General features: G+C 46.7%; 38 non-coding genes and 17 pseudogenes across 38 annotated transcripts; all 55 read right to left on the reverse strand.

Annotated features, from left to right (window-relative positions):
• Window positions 1–93: 93 nt before the first annotated feature.
• LOC138459095 (5S ribosomal RNA) lies at window positions 94–202 on the reverse strand (annotated as a pseudogene).
• Window positions 203–308: 106 nt separating this feature from the next.
• LOC138463707 (5S ribosomal RNA) lies at window positions 309–427 on the reverse strand. Its single transcript, XR_011266294.1, has one exon. It is a non-coding gene; the product is annotated as a 5S ribosomal RNA (ribosomal RNA).
• Window positions 428–890: 463 nt separating this feature from the next.
• LOC138459557 (5S ribosomal RNA) lies at window positions 891–999 on the reverse strand (annotated as a pseudogene).
• A 106-nt stretch (window positions 1,000–1,105) lies between these two features.
• Window positions 1,106–1,224, reverse strand: LOC138454699 (5S ribosomal RNA). Its single transcript, XR_011261365.1, has one exon. It is a non-coding gene; the product is annotated as a 5S ribosomal RNA (ribosomal RNA).
• Window positions 1,225–1,330: 106 nt separating this feature from the next.
• On the reverse strand, window positions 1,331–1,449 carry LOC138456579 (5S ribosomal RNA). Its single transcript, XR_011262112.1, has one exon. It is a non-coding gene; the product is annotated as a 5S ribosomal RNA (ribosomal RNA).
• A 106-nt stretch (window positions 1,450–1,555) lies between these two features.
• Window positions 1,556–1,674, reverse strand: LOC138463363 (5S ribosomal RNA). Its single transcript, XR_011265950.1, has one exon. It is a non-coding gene; the product is annotated as a 5S ribosomal RNA (ribosomal RNA).
• A 666-nt stretch (window positions 1,675–2,340) lies between these two features.
• Window positions 2,341–2,459, reverse strand: LOC138463362 (5S ribosomal RNA). Its single transcript, XR_011265949.1, has one exon. It is a non-coding gene; the product is annotated as a 5S ribosomal RNA (ribosomal RNA).
• Window positions 2,460–2,565: 106 nt separating this feature from the next.
• LOC138463374 (5S ribosomal RNA) lies at window positions 2,566–2,684 on the reverse strand. Its single transcript, XR_011265961.1, has one exon. It is a non-coding gene; the product is annotated as a 5S ribosomal RNA (ribosomal RNA).
• Window positions 2,685–2,790: 106 nt separating this feature from the next.
• On the reverse strand, window positions 2,791–2,909 carry LOC138462695 (5S ribosomal RNA). Its single transcript, XR_011265289.1, has one exon. It is a non-coding gene; the product is annotated as a 5S ribosomal RNA (ribosomal RNA).
• A 463-nt stretch (window positions 2,910–3,372) lies between these two features.
• On the reverse strand, window positions 3,373–3,481 carry LOC138457259 (5S ribosomal RNA; annotated as a pseudogene).
• Window positions 3,482–3,587: 106 nt separating this feature from the next.
• On the reverse strand, window positions 3,588–3,696 carry LOC138458975 (5S ribosomal RNA; annotated as a pseudogene).
• A 106-nt stretch (window positions 3,697–3,802) lies between these two features.
• On the reverse strand, window positions 3,803–3,921 carry LOC138462270 (5S ribosomal RNA). Its single transcript, XR_011264872.1, has one exon. It is a non-coding gene; the product is annotated as a 5S ribosomal RNA (ribosomal RNA).
• Window positions 3,922–4,027: 106 nt separating this feature from the next.
• On the reverse strand, window positions 4,028–4,146 carry LOC138456590 (5S ribosomal RNA). Its single transcript, XR_011262113.1, has one exon. It is a non-coding gene; the product is annotated as a 5S ribosomal RNA (ribosomal RNA).
• Window positions 4,147–4,252: 106 nt separating this feature from the next.
• LOC138462272 (5S ribosomal RNA) lies at window positions 4,253–4,371 on the reverse strand. Its single transcript, XR_011264874.1, has one exon. It is a non-coding gene; the product is annotated as a 5S ribosomal RNA (ribosomal RNA).
• Window positions 4,372–4,477: 106 nt separating this feature from the next.
• On the reverse strand, window positions 4,478–4,596 carry LOC138463710 (5S ribosomal RNA). Its single transcript, XR_011266295.1, has one exon. It is a non-coding gene; the product is annotated as a 5S ribosomal RNA (ribosomal RNA).
• A 463-nt stretch (window positions 4,597–5,059) lies between these two features.
• Window positions 5,060–5,168, reverse strand: LOC138457260 (5S ribosomal RNA; annotated as a pseudogene).
• Window positions 5,169–5,274: 106 nt separating this feature from the next.
• On the reverse strand, window positions 5,275–5,393 carry LOC138464253 (5S ribosomal RNA). Its single transcript, XR_011266834.1, has one exon. It is a non-coding gene; the product is annotated as a 5S ribosomal RNA (ribosomal RNA).
• Window positions 5,394–5,499: 106 nt separating this feature from the next.
• Window positions 5,500–5,618, reverse strand: LOC138455398 (5S ribosomal RNA; annotated as a pseudogene).
• A 106-nt stretch (window positions 5,619–5,724) lies between these two features.
• On the reverse strand, window positions 5,725–5,843 carry LOC138461592 (5S ribosomal RNA). Its single transcript, XR_011264205.1, has one exon. It is a non-coding gene; the product is annotated as a 5S ribosomal RNA (ribosomal RNA).
• A 463-nt stretch (window positions 5,844–6,306) lies between these two features.
• LOC138457859 (5S ribosomal RNA) lies at window positions 6,307–6,415 on the reverse strand (annotated as a pseudogene).
• Window positions 6,416–6,521: 106 nt separating this feature from the next.
• On the reverse strand, window positions 6,522–6,640 carry LOC138463711 (5S ribosomal RNA). Its single transcript, XR_011266296.1, has one exon. It is a non-coding gene; the product is annotated as a 5S ribosomal RNA (ribosomal RNA).
• A 463-nt stretch (window positions 6,641–7,103) lies between these two features.
• LOC138459558 (5S ribosomal RNA) lies at window positions 7,104–7,212 on the reverse strand (annotated as a pseudogene).
• Window positions 7,213–7,318: 106 nt separating this feature from the next.
• On the reverse strand, window positions 7,319–7,437 carry LOC138454701 (5S ribosomal RNA). Its single transcript, XR_011261367.1, has one exon. It is a non-coding gene; the product is annotated as a 5S ribosomal RNA (ribosomal RNA).
• Window positions 7,438–7,543: 106 nt separating this feature from the next.
• On the reverse strand, window positions 7,544–7,662 carry LOC138463712 (5S ribosomal RNA). Its single transcript, XR_011266297.1, has one exon. It is a non-coding gene; the product is annotated as a 5S ribosomal RNA (ribosomal RNA).
• Window positions 7,663–8,125: 463 nt separating this feature from the next.
• LOC138459559 (5S ribosomal RNA) lies at window positions 8,126–8,234 on the reverse strand (annotated as a pseudogene).
• Window positions 8,235–8,340: 106 nt separating this feature from the next.
• Window positions 8,341–8,459, reverse strand: LOC138454702 (5S ribosomal RNA). The gene has a single exon (XR_011261368.1). It is a non-coding gene; the product is annotated as a 5S ribosomal RNA (ribosomal RNA).
• A 106-nt stretch (window positions 8,460–8,565) lies between these two features.
• On the reverse strand, window positions 8,566–8,684 carry LOC138456601 (5S ribosomal RNA). The gene has a single exon (XR_011262114.1). It is a non-coding gene; the product is annotated as a 5S ribosomal RNA (ribosomal RNA).
• A 106-nt stretch (window positions 8,685–8,790) lies between these two features.
• Window positions 8,791–8,909, reverse strand: LOC138458671 (5S ribosomal RNA). The gene has a single exon (XR_011262458.1). It is a non-coding gene; the product is annotated as a 5S ribosomal RNA (ribosomal RNA).
• A 463-nt stretch (window positions 8,910–9,372) lies between these two features.
• LOC138457861 (5S ribosomal RNA) lies at window positions 9,373–9,481 on the reverse strand (annotated as a pseudogene).
• A 106-nt stretch (window positions 9,482–9,587) lies between these two features.
• On the reverse strand, window positions 9,588–9,706 carry LOC138463713 (5S ribosomal RNA). The gene has a single exon (XR_011266298.1). It is a non-coding gene; the product is annotated as a 5S ribosomal RNA (ribosomal RNA).
• A 463-nt stretch (window positions 9,707–10,169) lies between these two features.
• On the reverse strand, window positions 10,170–10,278 carry LOC138459560 (5S ribosomal RNA; annotated as a pseudogene).
• Window positions 10,279–10,384: 106 nt separating this feature from the next.
• On the reverse strand, window positions 10,385–10,503 carry LOC138454703 (5S ribosomal RNA). Its single transcript, XR_011261369.1, has one exon. It is a non-coding gene; the product is annotated as a 5S ribosomal RNA (ribosomal RNA).
• Window positions 10,504–10,609: 106 nt separating this feature from the next.
• Window positions 10,610–10,728, reverse strand: LOC138463714 (5S ribosomal RNA). Its single transcript, XR_011266300.1, has one exon. It is a non-coding gene; the product is annotated as a 5S ribosomal RNA (ribosomal RNA).
• A 463-nt stretch (window positions 10,729–11,191) lies between these two features.
• LOC138459562 (5S ribosomal RNA) lies at window positions 11,192–11,300 on the reverse strand (annotated as a pseudogene).
• Window positions 11,301–11,406: 106 nt separating this feature from the next.
• On the reverse strand, window positions 11,407–11,525 carry LOC138454704 (5S ribosomal RNA). Its single transcript, XR_011261370.1, has one exon. It is a non-coding gene; the product is annotated as a 5S ribosomal RNA (ribosomal RNA).
• A 106-nt stretch (window positions 11,526–11,631) lies between these two features.
• On the reverse strand, window positions 11,632–11,750 carry LOC138456613 (5S ribosomal RNA). Its single transcript, XR_011262115.1, has one exon. It is a non-coding gene; the product is annotated as a 5S ribosomal RNA (ribosomal RNA).
• Window positions 11,751–11,856: 106 nt separating this feature from the next.
• Window positions 11,857–11,975, reverse strand: LOC138458683 (5S ribosomal RNA). Its single transcript, XR_011262460.1, has one exon. It is a non-coding gene; the product is annotated as a 5S ribosomal RNA (ribosomal RNA).
• Window positions 11,976–12,438: 463 nt separating this feature from the next.
• LOC138459563 (5S ribosomal RNA) lies at window positions 12,439–12,547 on the reverse strand (annotated as a pseudogene).
• A 106-nt stretch (window positions 12,548–12,653) lies between these two features.
• LOC138454706 (5S ribosomal RNA) lies at window positions 12,654–12,772 on the reverse strand. The gene has a single exon (XR_011261371.1). It is a non-coding gene; the product is annotated as a 5S ribosomal RNA (ribosomal RNA).
• A 106-nt stretch (window positions 12,773–12,878) lies between these two features.
• On the reverse strand, window positions 12,879–12,997 carry LOC138463715 (5S ribosomal RNA). Its single transcript, XR_011266301.1, has one exon. It is a non-coding gene; the product is annotated as a 5S ribosomal RNA (ribosomal RNA).
• A 463-nt stretch (window positions 12,998–13,460) lies between these two features.
• On the reverse strand, window positions 13,461–13,569 carry LOC138459565 (5S ribosomal RNA; annotated as a pseudogene).
• Window positions 13,570–13,675: 106 nt separating this feature from the next.
• LOC138454708 (5S ribosomal RNA) lies at window positions 13,676–13,794 on the reverse strand. Its single transcript, XR_011261373.1, has one exon. It is a non-coding gene; the product is annotated as a 5S ribosomal RNA (ribosomal RNA).
• A 106-nt stretch (window positions 13,795–13,900) lies between these two features.
• On the reverse strand, window positions 13,901–14,019 carry LOC138456624 (5S ribosomal RNA). The gene has a single exon (XR_011262116.1). It is a non-coding gene; the product is annotated as a 5S ribosomal RNA (ribosomal RNA).
• A 106-nt stretch (window positions 14,020–14,125) lies between these two features.
• On the reverse strand, window positions 14,126–14,244 carry LOC138458695 (5S ribosomal RNA). Its single transcript, XR_011262461.1, has one exon. It is a non-coding gene; the product is annotated as a 5S ribosomal RNA (ribosomal RNA).
• Window positions 14,245–14,707: 463 nt separating this feature from the next.
• Window positions 14,708–14,816, reverse strand: LOC138457862 (5S ribosomal RNA; annotated as a pseudogene).
• Window positions 14,817–14,922: 106 nt separating this feature from the next.
• On the reverse strand, window positions 14,923–15,041 carry LOC138463716 (5S ribosomal RNA). The gene has a single exon (XR_011266302.1). It is a non-coding gene; the product is annotated as a 5S ribosomal RNA (ribosomal RNA).
• A 463-nt stretch (window positions 15,042–15,504) lies between these two features.
• Window positions 15,505–15,613, reverse strand: LOC138459566 (5S ribosomal RNA; annotated as a pseudogene).
• A 106-nt stretch (window positions 15,614–15,719) lies between these two features.
• On the reverse strand, window positions 15,720–15,838 carry LOC138454709 (5S ribosomal RNA). Its single transcript, XR_011261374.1, has one exon. It is a non-coding gene; the product is annotated as a 5S ribosomal RNA (ribosomal RNA).
• Window positions 15,839–15,944: 106 nt separating this feature from the next.
• On the reverse strand, window positions 15,945–16,063 carry LOC138463717 (5S ribosomal RNA). The gene has a single exon (XR_011266303.1). It is a non-coding gene; the product is annotated as a 5S ribosomal RNA (ribosomal RNA).
• A 463-nt stretch (window positions 16,064–16,526) lies between these two features.
• Window positions 16,527–16,635, reverse strand: LOC138459567 (5S ribosomal RNA; annotated as a pseudogene).
• A 106-nt stretch (window positions 16,636–16,741) lies between these two features.
• Window positions 16,742–16,860, reverse strand: LOC138454710 (5S ribosomal RNA). Its single transcript, XR_011261375.1, has one exon. It is a non-coding gene; the product is annotated as a 5S ribosomal RNA (ribosomal RNA).
• Window positions 16,861–16,966: 106 nt separating this feature from the next.
• LOC138456636 (5S ribosomal RNA) lies at window positions 16,967–17,085 on the reverse strand. Its single transcript, XR_011262117.1, has one exon. It is a non-coding gene; the product is annotated as a 5S ribosomal RNA (ribosomal RNA).
• Window positions 17,086–17,191: 106 nt separating this feature from the next.
• On the reverse strand, window positions 17,192–17,310 carry LOC138458707 (5S ribosomal RNA). The gene has a single exon (XR_011262464.1). It is a non-coding gene; the product is annotated as a 5S ribosomal RNA (ribosomal RNA).
• Window positions 17,311–17,976: 666 nt separating this feature from the next.
• On the reverse strand, window positions 17,977–18,095 carry LOC138463387 (5S ribosomal RNA). Its single transcript, XR_011265974.1, has one exon. It is a non-coding gene; the product is annotated as a 5S ribosomal RNA (ribosomal RNA).
• A 106-nt stretch (window positions 18,096–18,201) lies between these two features.
• LOC138463399 (5S ribosomal RNA) lies at window positions 18,202–18,320 on the reverse strand. The gene has a single exon (XR_011265986.1). It is a non-coding gene; the product is annotated as a 5S ribosomal RNA (ribosomal RNA).
• Between the last annotated feature and the right edge of the window lie 42 nt (window positions 18,321–18,362).

The raw sequence follows: 18,362 nt of genomic DNA on the forward strand, positions 1-18,362 counted from the left end.
GTTTTGTACTTTTAAGCATCTAGTCGGCTAGACCTTGCAGTTTTAAAAGGCAATTGAGAAAGGGCTCACTTCCTGAACTTGGAGCACAAAAAAAGCCTACAGCACCTGGTATTCCCAGGCGGTCTCCCATCCAGGTACTAACGAGGCCCGACACAGCTTAGCTTCCGAGATCAGTCGCATTCAGTGTGGTGTGGCCGTAGGCTCTGGGCCTTGTGAGTTTTGTACTTTTAAGCATCTAGTCGGCTAGACCTTGCAGTTTTAAAAGGCAATTGAGAAAGGGCTCACTTCCTGAACTTGGAGCACAAAAAAGCCTACAGCACCTGGTATTCCCAGGCGGTCTCCCATCCAGGTACTAACTAGGCCTGACACTGCTTAACTTCCAAGATCAGACGAGATCGGGTGCATTCAGTGTGGTGTGGCCGTAGGCTCTAGGAAGGCTAAGAATATTACTCTTATGCATTTGCATTTAGTAAGCTAAGCCATGCAGCCACTTGCAACATGATACCACGCTCATCGCTCGATCAGGCTCGATCAGGCGAGATATATAAGACTGGTGGGCCCATTCAGGACTCCTATGTCTGGTAGGATAACTTTAATTCATCCATCCTGTGTCTGTTGCAGGGAGGTGGAGAGAACAATCAACACAATAATGGGTTTCTTTCATGCCTCTTGAAGGACTCAATATTCTCTGTACTGCATTACATGTGAAAGTCGATTTATTACCCATGAACACACTACCTGTATGCTAATTCTATGTAAAAAGGTAGCTCCAGCCCTCATGATGTTGTCCAACATTTCCGCTATAAAACGGGATACAATTATTTTGGAAACATACCAAATTTGAAAAATAATTGAGAAGTTGCGCAATTACTAATCATGGAGCACAAAAAAGCCTACAGCACCTGGTATTCCCAGGCAGTCTCCCATCCAGGTACTAACTAGGCCTGACCCTGCTCAGCTTCCGAGATCGGGCGCATTCAGTGTGGTGTGGCCGTAGGCTCTGGGCCTAGTGAGTTTTGTACTTTTAAGCATCTAGTCGGCTAGACCTTGCAGTTTTGAAACGGAATTGTGAAATGGCTCACTTCCTGAACTTGGAGCACAAAAAAGCCTACAGCACCTGGTATTCCCAGGCGGTCTCCCATCCAGGTACTAACGAGGCCCGACACTGCTTAGCTTCCGAGATCAGACAAGATCGGGCGCATTCAGTGTAGTGTGGCCGTAGGCTCTGGGCCTTGTGAGTTTTGTACTTTTAAGCATCTAGTCGGCTAGACCTTGCAGTTTTGAAAGGCAATTGAGAAATGGCTCACTTCCTGAACTTGGAGTACAAAAAAGCCTACAGCACCTGGTATTCCCAGGCGGTCTCCCATCCAGGTACTAACTAGGCCCGACACTGCTTAGCTTCTGAGATCAGACGAGATCAGGCGCATTCAGTGTGGTGTGGCCGTAGGCTCTGGGCCTAGTGAGTTTTGTACTTTTAAGCATCTAGTCGGCTAGACCTTGCAGTTTTGAAAGGCAATTGAGAAAGGGCTCACTTCCTGAACTTGGAGCACAAAAAAGCCTACAGCACCTGGTATTCCCAGGCGGTCTCCCATCCAGGTACTAACTAGGCCTAACACTGCTTAACTTCCGAGATCAGACAAGATCGGGTGCATTCAGTGTGGTGTGGCCGTAGGCTCTAGGAATGCTAAGAATATTACTCTTATGCATTTGCATTTAGTAAGCTAAGCCATGCAGCCACTTGCAACATGATACCACGCTCATCGCTCGATCAGGCTCGATCAGGCGAGATATATAAGACTGGTGGGCCCATTCAGGACTCCTATGTCTGGTAGGATAACTTTAATTCATCCATCCTGTGTCTGTTGCAGGGAGGTGGAGAGAACAATCAACACAGTAATGGTTTTCTTTCATGCCTCTTGAAGGACTCAATATTCTCTGTACTGCATTACATGTGAAAGTCGATTTATTACCCATGAACACACTACCTGTATGCTAATTCTATGTAAAAAGGTAGCTCCAGCCCTCATGATGTTGTCCAACATTTCCGCTATAAAACGGGATACAATTATTTTGGAAACATACCAAATTTGAAAAATAATTGAGAAGTTGCGCAATTACTAATCATGGAGCACAAAAAAGCCTACAGCACCTGGTATTCCCAGGCAGTCTCCCATCCAGGTACTAACTAGGCCCGACCCTGCTTAGCTTCTGAGATCGGGCGCATGGCCGTAGGCTCTGGGACTAGTGAGTTTTGTACTTTTAAGCATCTAGTCGGCTAGACCTTGCAGTTTTGAAAGGCAATTGTGAAATGGCTCACTTCCTGAACTTGGAGCACAAAAAAGCCTACAGCACCTGGTATTCCCAGGTGGTCTCCCATCCAGGTACTAACTAGGCCCGACACTGCTTAGCTTCTGAGATCAGACGAGATCAGGCGCATTCAGTGTGGTGTGGCCGTAGGCTCTGGGCCTAGTGAGTTTTGTACTTTTAAGCATCTAGTCGGCTAGACCTTGCAGTGTTGAAAGGCAATTGTGAAATGGCTCACTTCCTGAACTTGGAGCACAAAAAAGCCTACAGCACCTGGTATTCCCAGGTGGTCTCCCATCCAGGTACTAACTAGGCCCGACACTGCTTAGCTTCTGAGATCAGACGAGATCAGGCGCATTCAGTGTGGTGTGGCCGTAGGCTCTGGGCCTAGTGAGTTTTGTACTTTTAAGCATCTAGTCGGCTAGACCTTGCAGTTTTAAAAGGCAATTGAGAAAGGGCTCACTTCCTGAACTTGGAGCACAAAAAAGCCTACAGCACCTGGTATTCCCAGGCGGTCTCCCATCCAGGTACTAACTAGGCCTGACACTGCTTAACTTCCGAGATCAGAAGAGATCGGGTGCATTCAGTGTGGTGTGGCCGTAGGCTCTAGGAATGCTAAGAATATTACTCTTATGCATTTGCATTTAGTAAGCTAAGCCATGCAGCCACTTGCAACATGATACCACGCTCATCGCTCGATCAGGCTCGATCAGGCGAGATATATAAGACTGGTGGGCCCATTCAGGACTCCTATGTCTGGTAGGATAACTTTAATTCATCCATCCTGTGTCTGTTGCAGGGAGGTGGAGAGAACAATCAACACAATAATGGTTTTCTTTCATGCCTCTTGAAGGACTCAATATTCTCTGTACTGCATTACATGTGAAAGTCGATTTATTACCCATGAACACACTACCTGTATGCTAATTCTATGTAAAAAGGTAGCTCCAGCCCTCATGATGTTGTCCAACATTTCCGCTATAAAACGGGATACAATTATTTTGGAAACATACCAAATTTGAAAAATAATTGAGAAGTTGCGCAATTACTAATCATGGAGCACAAAAAAGCCTACAGCACCTGGTATTCCCAGGCAGTCTCCCATCCAGGTACTAACTAGGCCCGACCCTGCTTAGCTTCCGAGATCGGGCGCATTCAGTGTGGTGTGGCCGTAGGCTCTGGGTCTAGTGAGTTTTGTACTTTTAAGCATCTAGTCGGCTAGACCTTGCAGTTTCGAAAGGCAATTGTGAAATGGCTCACTTCCTGAACTTGGAGCACAAAAAAGCCTACAGCACCTGGTATTCCCAGGCGGTCTCCCATCCAGGTACTAACGAGGCCCGACACTGCTTAGCTTCCAAGATCAGACGCATTCAGTGTGGTGTGGCCGTAGGCTCTGGGCCTTGTGAGTTTTGTACTTTTAAGCATCTAGTCGGCTAGACCTTGCAGTTTTGAAAGGCAATTGTGAAATGGCTCACTTCCTGAACTTGGAGCACAAAAAAGCCTACAGCACCTGGTATTCCCAGGCGGTCTCCCATCCAGGTACTAACGAGGCCCGACACTGCTTAGCTTCCGAGATCAGACGAGATCGGGCGCATTCAGTGTGGTGTGGCCGTAGGCTCTGGGCCTTGTGAGTTTTGTACTTTTAAGCATCTAGTCGGCTAGACCTTGCAGTTTTGAAAGGCAATTGAGAAATGGCTCACTTCCTGAACTTGGAGTACAAAAAAGCCTACAGCACCTGGTATTCCCAGGCGGTCTCCCATCCAGGTACTAACTAGGCCCGACACTGCTTAGCTTCTGAGATCAGACGAGATCAGGCGCATTCAGTGTGGTGTGGCCGTAGGCTCTGGGCCTAGTGAGTTTTGTACTTTTAAGCATCTAGTCGGCTAGACCTTGCAGTTTTGAAAGGCAATTGTGAAATGGCTCACTTCCTGAACTTGGAGCACAAAAAAGCCTACAGCACCTGGTATTCCCAGGCGGTCTCCCATCCAGGTACTAACGAGGCCCGACACTGCTTAGCTTCCGAGATCAGACGAGATCGGGCGCATTCAGTGTGGTGTGGCCGTAGGCTCTGGGCCTTGTGAGTTTTGTACTTTTAAGCATCTAGTCGGCTAGACCTTGCAGTTTTAAAAGGCAATTGAGAAAGGGCTCACTTCCTGAACTTGGAGCACAAAAAAGCCTACAGCACCTGGTATTCCCAGGCGGTCTCCCATCCAGGTACTAACTAGGCCTGACACTGCTTAACTTCCAAGATCAGACGAGATCGGGTGCATTCAGTGTGGTGTGGCCGTAGGCTCTAGGAATGCTAAGAATATTACTCTTATGCATTTGCATTTAGTAAGCTAAGCCATGCAGCCACTTGCAACATGATACCACGCTCATCGCTCGATCAGGCTCGATCAGGCGAGATATATAAGACTGGTGGGCCTATTCAGGACTCCTATGTCTGGTAGGATAACTTTAATTCATCCATCCTGTGTCTGTTGCAGGGAGGTGGAGAGAACAATCAACACAATAATGGTTTTCTTTCATGCCTCTTGAAGGACTCAATATTCTCTGTACTGCATTACATGTGAAAGTCGATTTATTACCCATGAACACACTACCTGTATGCTAATTCTATGTAAAAAGGTAGCTCCAGCCCTCATGATGTTGTCCAACATTTCCGCTATAAAACGGGATACAATTATTTTGGAAACATACCAAATTTGAAAAATAATTGAGAAGTTGCGCAATTACTAATCATGGAGCACAAAAAAGCCTACAGCACCTGGTATTCCCAGGCAGTCTCCCATCCAGGTACTAACTAGGCCCGACCCTGCTTAGCTTCCGAGATCGGGCGCATTCAGTGTGGTGTGGCCGTAGGCTCTGGGGCTAGTGAGTTTTGTACTTTTAAGCATCTAGTCGGCTAGACCTTGCAGTTTTGAAAGGCAATTGTGAAATGGCTCACTTCCTGAACTTGGAGTACAAAAAAGCCTACAGCACCTGGTATTCCCAGGTGGTCTCCCATCCAGGTACTAACTAGGCCCGACACTGCTTAGCTTCTGAGATCAGACGAGATCGGGCGCAATCAGTGTGGTGTGGCCGTAGGCTCTGGGCCTAGTGAGTTTTGTACTTTTAAGCATCTAGTCAGCTAGACCTTGCAGTTTTGAAAGGCAATTGAGAAATGGCTCACTTACTGAACTTGGAGCACAAAAAAGCCTACAGCACCTGGTATTCCCAGGCGGTCTCCCATCCAGGTACTAACGAGGCCCGACACTGCTTAGCTTTCGAGATCAGACGAGATGGGGCGCATTCAGTGTGGTGTGGCCGTAGGCTCTGGGCCTTGTGAGTTTTGTACTTTTAAGCATCTAGTCGGCTAGACCTTGCAGTTTTAAAAGGCAATTGAGAAAGGGCTCACTTCCTGAACTTGGAGCACAAAAAAGCCTACAGCACCTGGTATTCCCAGGCGGTCTCCCATCCAGGTACTAACTAGGCCTGACACTGCTTAACTTCCGAGATCAGACGAGATCGGGTGCATTCAGTGTGGTGTGGCCGTAGGCTCTAGGAACGCTAAGAATATTACTCTTATGCATTTGCATTTAGTAAGCTAAGCCATGCAGCCACTTGCAACATGATACCACGCTCATCGCTCGATCAGGCTCGATCAGGCGAGATATATAAGACTGGTGGGCCCATTCAGGACTCCTATGTCTGGTAGGATAACTTTAATTCATCCATCCTGTGTCTGTTGCAGGGAGGTGGAGAGAACAATCAACACAATAATGGTTTTCTTTCATGCCTCTTGAAGGACTCAATATTCTCTGTACTGCATTACATGTGAAAGTCGATTTATTACCCATGAACACACTACCTGTATGCTAATTCTATGTAAAAAGGTAGCTCCAGCCCTCATGATGTTGTCCAACATTTCCGCTATAAAACGGGATACAATTATTTTGGAAACATACCAAATTTGAAAAATAATTGAGAAGTTGCGCAATTACTAATCATGGAGCACAAAAAAGCCTACAGCACCTGGTATTCCCAGGCAGTCTCCCATCCAGGTACTAACTAGGCCCGACCCTGCTTAGCTTCCGAGATCGGGCACATTCAGTGTGGTGTGGCCGTAGGCTCTGGGCCTTGTGAGTTTTGTACTTTTAAGCATCTAGTCGGCTAGACCTTGCAGTTTTAAAAGGCAATTGAGAAAGGGCTCACTTCCTGAACTTGGAGCACAAAAAAGCCTACAGCACCTGGTATTCCCAGGCGGTCTCCCATCCAGGTACTAACTAGGCCTGACACTGCTTAACTTCCAAGATCAGACGAGATCGGGTGCATTCAGTGTGGTGTGGCCGTAGGCTCTAGGAATGCTAAGAATATTACTCTTATGCATTTGCATTTAGTAAGCTAAGCCATGCAGCCACTTGCAACATGATACCACGCTCATCGCTCGATCAGGCTCGATCAGGCGAGATATATAAGACTGGTGGGCCCATTCAGGACTCCTATGTCTGGTAGGATAACTTTAATTCATCCATCCTGTGTCTGTTGCAGGGAGGTGGAGAGAACAATCAACACAATAATGGGTTTCTTTCATGCCTCTTGAAGGACTCAATATTCTCTGTACTGCATTACATGTGAAAGTCGATTTATTACCCATGAACACACTACCTGTATGCTAATTCTATGTAAAAAGGTAGCTCCAGCCCTCATGATGTTGTCCAACATTTCCGCTATAAAACGGGATACAATTATTTTGGAAACATACCAAATTTGAAAAATAATTGAGAAGTTGCGCAATTACTAATCATGGAGCACAAAAAAGCCTACAGCACCTGGTATTCCCAGGCAGTCTCCCATCCAGGTACTAACTAGGCCTGACCCTGCTCAGCTTCCGAGATCGGGCGCATTCAGTGTGGTGTGGCCGTAGGCTCTGGGCCTAGTGAGTTTTGTACTTTTAAGCATCTAGTCGGCTAGACCTTGCAGTTTTGAAACGGAATTGTGAAATGGCTCACTTCCTGAACTTGGAGCACAAAAAAGCCTACAGCACCTGGTATTCCCAGGCGGTCTCCCATCCAGGTACTAACGAGGCCCGACACTGCTTAGCTTCCGAGATCAGACAAGATCGGGCGCATTCAGTGTAGTGTGGCCGTAGGCTCTGGGCCTTGTGAGTTTTGTACTTTTAAGCATCTAGTCGGCTAGACCTTGCAGTTTTAAAAGGCAATTGAGAAAGGGCTCACTTCCTGAACTTGGAGCACAAAAAAGCCTACAGCACCTGGTATTCCCAGGCGGTCTCCCATCCAGGTACTAACTAGGCCTGACACTGCTTAACTTCCAAGATCAGACGAGATCGGGTGCATTCAGTGTGGTGTGGCCGTAGGCTCTAGGAATGCTAAGAATATTACTCTTATGCATTTGCATTTAGTAAGCTAAGCCATGCAGCCACTTGCAACATGATACCACGCTCATCGCTCGATCAGGCTCGATCAGGCGAGATATATAAGACTGGTGGGCCCATTCAGGACTCCTATGTCTGGTAGGATAACTTTAATTCATCCATCCTGTGTCTGTTGCAGGGAGGTGGAGAGAACAATCAACACAATAATGGGTTTCTTTCATGCCTCTTGAAGGACTCAATATTCTCTGTACTGCATTACATGTGAAAGTCGATTTATTACCCATGAACACACTACCTGTATGCTAATTCTATGTAAAAAGGTAGCTCCAGCCCTCATGATGTTGTCCAACATTTCCGCTATAAAACGGGATACAATTATTTTGGAAACATACCAAATTTGAAAAATAATTGAGAAGTTGCGCAATTACTAATCATGGAGCACAAAAAAGCCTACAGCACCTGGTATTCCCAGGCAGTCTCCCATCCAGGTACTAACTAGGCCTGACCCTGCTCAGCTTCCGAGATCGGGCGCATTCAGTGTGGTGTGGCCGTAGGCTCTGGGCCTAGTGAGTTTTGTACTTTTAAGCATCTAGTCGGCTAGACCTTGCAGTTTTGAAACGGAATTGTGAAATGGCTCACTTCCTGAACTTGGAGCACAAAAAAGCCTACAGCACCTGGTATTCCCAGGCGGTCTCCCATCCAGGTACTAACGAGGCCCGACACTGCTTAGCTTCCGAGATCAGACAAGATCGGGCGCATTCAGTGTAGTGTGGCCGTAGGCTCTGGGCCTTGTGAGTTTTGTACTTTTAAGCATCTAGTCGGCTAGACCTTGCAGTTTTGAAAGGCAATTGAGAAATGGCTCACTTCCTGAACTTGGAGTACAAAAAAGCCTACAGCACCTGGTATTCCCAGGCGGTCTCCCATCCAGGTACTAACTAGGCCCGACACTGCTTAGCTTCTGAGATCAGACGAGATCAGGCGCATTCAGTGTGGTGTGGCCGTAGGCTCTGGGCCTAGTGAGTTTTGTACTTTTAAGCATCTAGTCGGCTAGACCTTGCAGTTTTGAAAGGCAATTGAGAAAGGGCTCACTTCCTGAACTTGGAGCACAAAAAAGCCTACAGCACCTGGTATTCCCAGGCGGTCTCCCATCCAGGTACTAACTAGGCCTAACACTGCTTAACTTCCGAGATCAGACGAGATCGGGTGCATTCAGTGTGGTGTGGCCGTAGGCTCTAGGAATGCTAAGAATATTACTCTTATGCATTTGCATTTAGTAAGCTAAGCCATGCAGCCACTTGCAACATGATACCACGCTCATCGCTCGATCAGGCTCGATCAGGCGAGATATATAAGACTGGTGGGCCCATTCAGGACTCCTATGTCTGGTAGGATAACTTTAATTCATCCATCCTGTGTCTGTTGCAGGGAGGTGGAGAGAACAATCAACACAGTAATGGTTTTCTTTCATGCCTCTTGAAGGACTCAATATTCTCTGTACTGCATTACATGTGAAAGTCGATTTATTACCCATGAACACACTACCTGTATGCTAATTCTATGTAAAAAGGTAGCTCCAGCCCTCATGATGTTGTCCAACATTTCCGCTATAAAACGGGATACAATTATTTTGGAAACATACCAAATTTGAAAAATAATTGAGAAGTTGCGCAATTACTAATCATGGAGCACAAAAAAGCCTACAGCACCTGGTATTCCCAGGCAGTCTCCCATCCAGGTACTAACTAGGCCCGACCCTGCTTAGCTTCCGAGATCGGGCACATTCAGTGTGGTGTGGCCGTAGGCTCTGGGCCTTGTGAGTTTTGTACTTTTAAGCATCTAGTCGGCTAGACCTTGCAGTTTTAAAAGGCAATTGAGAAAGGGCTCACTTCCTGAACTTGGAGCACAAAAAAGCCTACAGCACCTGGTATTCCCAGGCGGTCTCCCATCCAGGTACTAACTAGGCCTGACACTGCTTAACTTCCAAGATCAGACGAGATCGGGTGCATTCAGTGTGGTGTGGCCGTAGGCTCTAGGAATGCTAAGAATATTACTCTTATGCATTTGCATTTAGTAAGCTAAGCCATGCAGCCACTTGCAACATGATACCACGCTCATCGCTCGATCAGGCTCGATCAGGCGAGATATATAAGACTGGTGGGCCCATTCAGGACTCCTATGTCTGGTAGGATAACTTTAATTCATCCATCCTGTGTCTGTTGCAGGGAGGTGGAGAGAACAATCAACACAATAATGGGTTTCTTTCATGCCTCTTGAAGGACTCAATATTCTCTGTACTGCATTACATGTGAAAGTCGATTTATTACCCATGAACACACTACCTGTATGCTAATTCTATGTAAAAAGGTAGCTCCAGCCCTCATGATGTTGTCCAACATTTCCGCTATAAAACGGGATACAATTATTTTGGAAACATACCAAATTTGAAAAATAATTGAGAAGTTGCGCAATTACTAATCATGGAGCACAAAAAAGCCTACAGCACCTGGTATTCCCAGGCAGTCTCCCATCCAGGTACTAACTAGGCCTGACCCTGCTCAGCTTCCGAGATCGGGCGCATTCAGTGTGGTGTGGCCGTAGGCTCTGGGCCTAGTGAGTTTTGTACTTTTAAGCATCTAGTCGGCTAGACCTTGCAGTTTTGAAACGGAATTGTGAAATGGCTCACTTCCTGAACTTGGAGCACAAAAAAGCCTACAGCACCTGGTATTCCCAGGCGGTCTCCCATCCAGGTACTAACGAGGCCCGACACTGCTTAGCTTCCGAGATCAGACAAGATCGGGCGCATTCAGTGTAGTGTGGCCGTAGGCTCTGGGCCTTGTGAGTTTTGTACTTTTAAGCATCTAGTCGGCTAGACCTTGCAGTTTTAAAAGGCAATTGAGAAAGGGCTCACTTCCTGAACTTGGAGCACAAAAAAGCCTACAGCACCTGGTATTCCCAGGCGGTCTCCCATCCAGGTACTAACTAGGCCTGACACTGCTTAACTTCCAAGATCAGACGAGATCGGGTGCATTCAGTGTGGTGTGGCCGTAGGCTCTAGGAATGCTAAGAATATTACTCTTATGCATTTGCATTTAGTAAGCTAAGCCATGCAGCCACTTGCAACATGATACCACGCTCATCGCTCGATCAGGCTCGATCAGGCGAGATATATAAGACTGGTGGGCCCATTCAGGACTCCTATGTCTGGTAGGATAACTTTAATTCATCCATCCTGTGTCTGTTGCAGGGAGGTGGAGAGAACAATCAACACAATAATGGGTTTCTTTCATGCCTCTTGAAGGACTCAATATTCTCTGTACTGCATTACATGTGAAAGTCGATTTATTACCCATGAACACACTACCTGTATGCTAATTCTATGTAAAAAGGTAGCTCCAGCCCTCATGATGTTGTCCAACATTTCCGCTATAAAACGGGATACAATTATTTTGGAAACATACCAAATTTGAAAAATAATTGAGAAGTTGCGCAATTACTAATCATGGAGCACAAAAAAGCCTACAGCACCTGGTATTCCCAGGCAGTCTCCCATCCAGGTACTAACTAGGCCTGACCCTGCTCAGCTTCCGAGATCGGGCGCATTCAGTGTGGTGTGGCCGTAGGCTCTGGGCCTAGTGAGTTTTGTACTTTTAAGCATCTAGTCGGCTAGACCTTGCAGTTTTGAAACGGAATTGTGAAATGGCTCACTTCCTGAACTTGGAGCACAAAAAAGCCTACAGCACCTGGTATTCCCAGGCGGTCTCCCATCCAGGTACTAACGAGGCCCGACACTGCTTAGCTTCCGAGATCAGACAAGATCGGGCGCATTCAGTGTAGTGTGGCCGTAGGCTCTGGGCCTTGTGAGTTTTGTACTTTTAAGCATCTAGTCGGCTAGACCTTGCAGTTTTGAAAGGCAATTGAGAAATGGCTCACTTCCTGAACTTGGAGTACAAAAAAGCCTACAGCACCTGGTATTCCCAGGCGGTCTCCCATCCAGGTACTAACTAGGCCCGACACTGCTTAGCTTCTGAGATCAGACGAGATCAGGCGCATTCAGTGTGGTGTGGCCGTAGGCTCTGGGCCTAGTGAGTTTTGTACTTTTAAGCATCTAGTCGGCTAGACCTTGCAGTTTTGAAAGGCAATTGAGAAAGGGCTCACTTCCTGAACTTGGAGCACAAAAAAGCCTACAGCACCTGGTATTCCCAGGCGGTCTCCCATCCAGGTACTAACTAGGCCTAACACTGCTTAACTTCCGAGATCAGACGAGATCGGGTGCATTCAGTGTGGTGTGGCCGTAGGCTCTAGGAATGCTAAGAATATTACTCTTATGCATTTGCATTTAGTAAGCTAAGCCATGCAGCCACTTGCAACATGATACCACGCTCATCGCTCGATCAGGCTCGATCAGGCGAGATATATAAGACTGGTGGGCCCATTCAGGACTCCTATGTCTGGTAGGATAACTTTAATTCATCCATCCTGTGTCTGTTGCAGGGAGGTGGAGAGAACAATCAACACAATAATGGGTTTCTTTCATGCCTCTTGAAGGACTCAATATTCTCTGTACTGCATTACATGTGAAAGTCGATTTATTACCCATGAACACACTACCTGTATGCTAATTCTATGTAAAAAGGTAGCTCCAGCCCTCATGATGTTGTCCAACATTTCCGCTATAAAACGGGATACAATTATTTTGGAAACATACCAAATTTGAAAAATAATTGAGAAGTTGCGCAATTACTAATCATGGAGCACAAAAAAGCCTACAGCACCTGGTATTCCCAGGCAGTCTCCCATCCAGGTACTAACTAGGCCTGACCCTGCTCAGCTTCCGAGATCGGGCGCATTCAGTGTGGTGTGGCCGTAGGCTCTGGGCCTAGTGAGTTTTGTACTTTTAAGCATCTAGTCGGCTAGACCTTGCAGTTTTGAAACGGAATTGTGAAATGGCTCACTTCCTGAACTTGGAGCACAAAAAAGCCTACAGCACCTGGTATTCCCAGGCGGTCTCCCATCCAGGTACTAACGAGGCCCGACACTGCTTAGCTTCCGAGATCAGACAAGATCGGGCGCATTCAGTGTAGTGTGGCCGTAGGCTCTGGGCCTTGTGAGTTTTGTACTTTTAAGCATCTAGTCGGCTAGACCTTGCAGTTTTAAAAGGCAATTGAGAAAGGGCTCACTTCCTGAACTTGGAGCACAAAAAAGCCTACAGCACCTGGTATTCCCAGGCGGTCTCCCATCCAGGTACTAACTAGGCCTGACACTGCTTAACTTCCAAGATCAGACGAGATCGGGTGCATTCAGTGTGGTGTGGCCGTAGGCTCTAGGAATGCTAAGAATATTACTCTTATGCATTTGCATTTAGTAAGCTAAGCCATGCAGCCACTTGCAACATGATACCACGCTCATCGCTCGATCAGGCTCGATCAGGCGAGATATATAAGACTGGTGGGCCCATTCAGGACTCCTATGTCTGGTAGGATAACTTTAATTCATCCATCCTGTGTCTGTTGCAGGGAGGTGGAGAGAACAATCAACACAATAATGGGTTTCTTTCATGCCTCTTGAAGGACTCAATATTCTCTGTACTGCATTACATGTGAAAGTCGATTTATTACCCATGAACACACTACCTGTATGCTAATTCTATGTAAAAAGGTAGCTCCAGCCCTCATGATGTTGTCCAACATTTCCGCTATAAAACGGGATACAATTATTTTGGAAACATACCAAATTTGAAAAATAATTGAGAAGTTGCGCAATTACTAATCATGGAGCACAAAAAAGCCTACAGCACCTGGTATTCCCAGGCAGTCTCCCATCCAGGTACTAACTAGGCCTGACCCTGCTCAGCTTCCGAGATCGGGCGCATTCAGTGTGGTGTGGCCGTAGGCTCTGGGCCTAGTGAGTTTTGTACTTTTAAGCATCTAGTCGGCTAGACCTTGCAGTTTTGAAACGGAATTGTGAAATGGCTCACTTCCTGAACTTGGAGCACAAAAAAGCCTACAGCACCTGGTATTCCCAGGCGGTCTCCCATCCAGGTACTAACGAGGCCCGACACTGCTTAGCTTCCGAGATCAGACAAGATCGGGCGCATTCAGTGTAGTGTGGCCGTAGGCTCTGGGCCTTGTGAGTTTTGTACTTTTAAGCATCTAGTCGGCTAGACCTTGCAGTTTTGAAAGGCAATTGAGAAATGGCTCACTTCCTGAACTTGGAGTACAAAAAAGCCTACAGCACCTGGTATTCCCAGGCGGTCTCCCATCCAGGTACTAACTAGGCCCGACACTGCTTAGCTTCTGAGATCAGACGAGATCAGGCGCATTCAGTGTGGTGTGGCCGTAGGCTCTGGGCCTAGTGAGTTTTGTACTTTTAAGCATCTAGTCGGCTAGACCTTGCAGTTTTGAAAGGCAATTGAGAAAGGGCTCACTTCCTGAACTTGGAGCACAAAAAAGCCTACAGCACCTGGTATTCCCAGGCGGTCTCCCATCCAGGTACTAACTAGGCCTAACACTGCTTAACTTCCGAGATCAGACGAGATCGGGTGCATTCAGTGTGGTGTGGCCGTAGGCTCTAGGAATGCTAAGAATATTACTCTTATGCATTTGCATTTAGTAAGCTAAGCCATGCAGCCACTTGCAACATGATACCACGCTCATCGCTCGATCAGGCTCGATCAGGCGAGATATATAAGACTGGTGGGCCCATTCAGGACTCCTATGTCTGGTAGGATAACTTTAATTCATCCATCCTGTGTCTGTTGCAGGGAGGTGGAGAGAACAATCAACACAGTAATGGTTTTCTTTCATGCCTCTTGAAGGACTCAATATTCTCTGTACTGCATTACATGTGAAAGTCGATTTATTACCCATGAACACACTACCTGTATGCTAATTCTATGTAAAAAGGTAGCTCCAGCCCTCATGATGTTGTCCAACATTTCCGCTATAAAACGGGATACAATTATTTTGGAAACATACCAAATTTGAAAAATAATTGAGAAGTTGCGCAATTACTAATCATGGAGCACAAAAAAGCCTACAGCACCTGGTATTCCCAGGCAGTCTCCCATCCAGGTACTAACTAGGCCCGACCCTGCTTAGCTTCCGAGATCGGGCACATTCAGTGTGGTGTGGCCGTAGGCTCTGGGCCTTGTGAGTTTTGTACTTTTAAGCATCTAGTCGGCTAGACCTTGCAGTTTTAAAAGGCAATTGAGAAAGGGCTCACTTCCTGAACTTGGAGCACAAAAAAGCCTACAGCACCTGGTATTCCCAGGCGGTCTCCCATCCAGGTACTAACTAGGCCTGACACTGCTTAACTTCCAAGATCAGACGAGATCGGGTGCATTCAGTGTGGTGTGGCCGTAGGCTCTAGGAATGCTAAGAATATTACTCTTATGCATTTGCATTTAGTAAGCTAAGCCATGCAGCCACTTGCAACATGATACCACGCTCATCGCTCGATCAGGCTCGATCAGGCGAGATATATAAGACTGGTGGGCCCATTCAGGACTCCTATGTCTGGTAGGATAACTTTAATTCATCCATCCTGTGTCTGTTGCAGGGAGGTGGAGAGAACAATCAACACAATAATGGGTTTCTTTCATGCCTCTTGAAGGACTCAATATTCTCTGTACTGCATTACATGTGAAAGTCGATTTATTACCCATGAACACACTACCTGTATGCTAATTCTATGTAAAAAGGTAGCTCCAGCCCTCATGATGTTGTCCAACATTTCCGCTATAAAACGGGATACAATTATTTTGGAAACATACCAAATTTGAAAAATAATTGAGAAGTTGCGCAATTACTAATCATGGAGCACAAAAAAGCCTACAGCACCTGGTATTCCCAGGCAGTCTCCCATCCAGGTACTAACTAGGCCTGACCCTGCTCAGCTTCCGAGATCGGGCGCATTCAGTGTGGTGTGGCCGTAGGCTCTGGGCCTAGTGAGTTTTGTACTTTTAAGCATCTAGTCGGCTAGACCTTGCAGTTTTGAAACGGAATTGTGAAATGGCTCACTTCCTGAACTTGGAGCACAAAAAAGCCTACAGCACCTGGTATTCCCAGGCGGTCTCCCATCCAGGTACTAACGAGGCCCGACACTGCTTAGCTTCCGAGATCAGACAAGATCGGGCGCATTCAGTGTAGTGTGGCCGTAGGCTCTGGGCCTTGTGAGTTTTGTACTTTTAAGCATCTAGTCGGCTAGACCTTGCAGTTTTAAAAGGCAATTGAGAAAGGGCTCACTTCCTGAACTTGGAGCACAAAAAAGCCTACAGCACCTGGTATTCCCAGGCGGTCTCCCATCCAGGTACTAACTAGGCCTGACACTGCTTAACTTCCAAGATCAGACGAGATCGGGTGCATTCAGTGTGGTGTGGCCGTAGGCTCTAGGAATGCTAAGAATATTACTCTTATGCATTTGCATTTAGTAAGCTAAGCCATGCAGCCACTTGCAACATGATACCACGCTCATCGCTCGATCAGGCTCGATCAGGCGAGATATATAAGACTGGTGGGCCCATTCAGGACTCCTATGTCTGGTAGGATAACTTTAATTCATCCATCCTGTGTCTGTTGCAGGGAGGTGGAGAGAACAATCAACACAATAATGGGTTTCTTTCATGCCTCTTGAAGGACTCAATATTCTCTGTACTGCATTACATGTGAAAGTCGATTTATTACCCATGAACACACTACCTGTATGCTAATTCTATGTAAAAAGGTAGCTCCAGCCCTCATGATGTTGTCCAACATTTCCGCTATAAAACGGGATACAATTATTTTGGAAACATACCAAATTTGAAAAATAATTGAGAAGTTGCGCAATTACTAATCATGGAGCACAAAAAAGCCTACAGCACCTGGTATTCCCAGGCAGTCTCCCATCCAGGTACTAACTAGGCCTGACCCTGCTCAGCTTCCGAGATCGGGCGCATTCAGTGTGGTGTGGCCGTAGGCTCTGGGCCTAGTGAGTTTTGTACTTTTAAGCATCTAGTCGGCTAGACCTTGCAGTTTTGAAACGGAATTGTGAAATGGCTCACTTCCTGAACTTGGAGCACAAAAAAGCCTACAGCACCTGGTATTCCCAGGCGGTCTCCCATCCAGGTACTAACGAGGCCCGACACTGCTTAGCTTCCGAGATCAGACAAGATCGGGCGCATTCAGTGTAGTGTGGCCGTAGGCTCTGGGCCTTGTGAGTTTTGTACTTTTAAGCATCTAGTCGGCTAGACCTTGCAGTTTTGAAAGGCAATTGAGAAATGGCTCACTTCCTGAACTTGGAGTACAAAAAAGCCTACAGCACCTGGTATTCCCAGGCGGTCTCCCATCCAGGTACTAACTAGGCCCGACACTGCTTAGCTTCTGAGATCAGACGAGATCAGGCGCATTCAGTGTGGTGTGGCCGTAGGCTCTGGGCCTAGTGAGTTTTGTACTTTTAAGCATCTAGTCGGCTAGACCTTGCAGTTTTGAAAGGCAATTGAGAAAGGGCTCACTTCCTGAACTTGGAGCACAAAAAAGCCTACAGCACCTGGTATTCCCAGGCGGTCTCCCATCCAGGTACTAACTAGGCCTAACACTGCTTAACTTCCGAGATCAGACGAGATCGGGTGCATTCAGTGTGGTGTGGCCGTAGGCTCTAGGAATGCTAAGAATATTACTCTTATGCATTTGCATTTAGTAAGCTAAGCCATGCAGCCACTTGCAACATGATACCACGCTCATCGCTCGATCAGGCTCGATCAGGCGAGATATATAAGACTGGTGGGCCCATTCAGGACTCCTATGTCTGGTAGGATAACTTTAATTCATCCATCCTGTGTCTGTTGCAGGGAGGTGGAGAGAACAATCAACACAGTAATGGTTTTCTTTCATGCCTCTTGAAGGACTCAATATTCTCTGTACTGCATTACATGTGAAAGTCGATTTATTACCCATGAACACACTACCTGTATGCTAATTCTATGTAAAAAGGTAGCTCCAGCCCTCATGATGTTGTCCAACATTTCCGCTATAAAACGGGATACAATTATTTTGGAAACATACCAAATTTGAAAAATAATTGAGAAGTTGCGCAATTACTAATCATGGAGCACAAAAAAGCCTACAGCACCTGGTATTCCCAGGCAGTCTCCCATCCAGGTACTAACTAGGCCCGACCCTGCTTAGCTTCCGAGATCGGGCGCATGGCCGTAGGCTCTGGGACTAGTGAGTTTTGTACTTTTAAGCATCTAGTCGGCTAGACCTTGCAGTTTTGAAAGGCAATTGTGAAATGGCTCACTTCCTGAACTTGGAGCACAAAAAAGCCTACAGCACCTGGTATTCCCAGGTGGTCTCCCATCCAGGTACTAACTAGGCCCGACACTGCTTAGCTTCTGAGATCAGACGAGATCAGGCGCATTCAGTGTGGTGTGGCCGTAGGCTCTGGGCCTAGTGAGTTTTGTACTTTTAAGCATCTAGTCGGCTAGACCTTGCAGTGTTGAAAGGCAATTGTGAAATGGCTCACTTCCTGAACTTGGAGCACAAAAAAGCCTACAGCACCTGGTATTCCCAGGTGGTCTCCCATCCAGGTACTAACTAGGCCCGACACTGCTTAGCTTCTGAGATCAGACGAGATCAGGCGCATTCAGTGTGGTGTGGCCGTAGGCTCTGGGCCTAGTGAGTTTTGTACTTTTAAGCATCTAGTCGGC

Source organism: Ambystoma mexicanum, chromosome 4p, assembly GCF_040938575.1.
Source record: "Ambystoma mexicanum isolate Mex_15411 chromosome 4p, UKY_AmexF1_1, whole genome shotgun sequence".
In the NCBI taxonomy this organism is placed as follows: Eukaryota; Metazoa; Chordata; class Amphibia; order Caudata; family Ambystomatidae; genus Ambystoma; species Ambystoma mexicanum.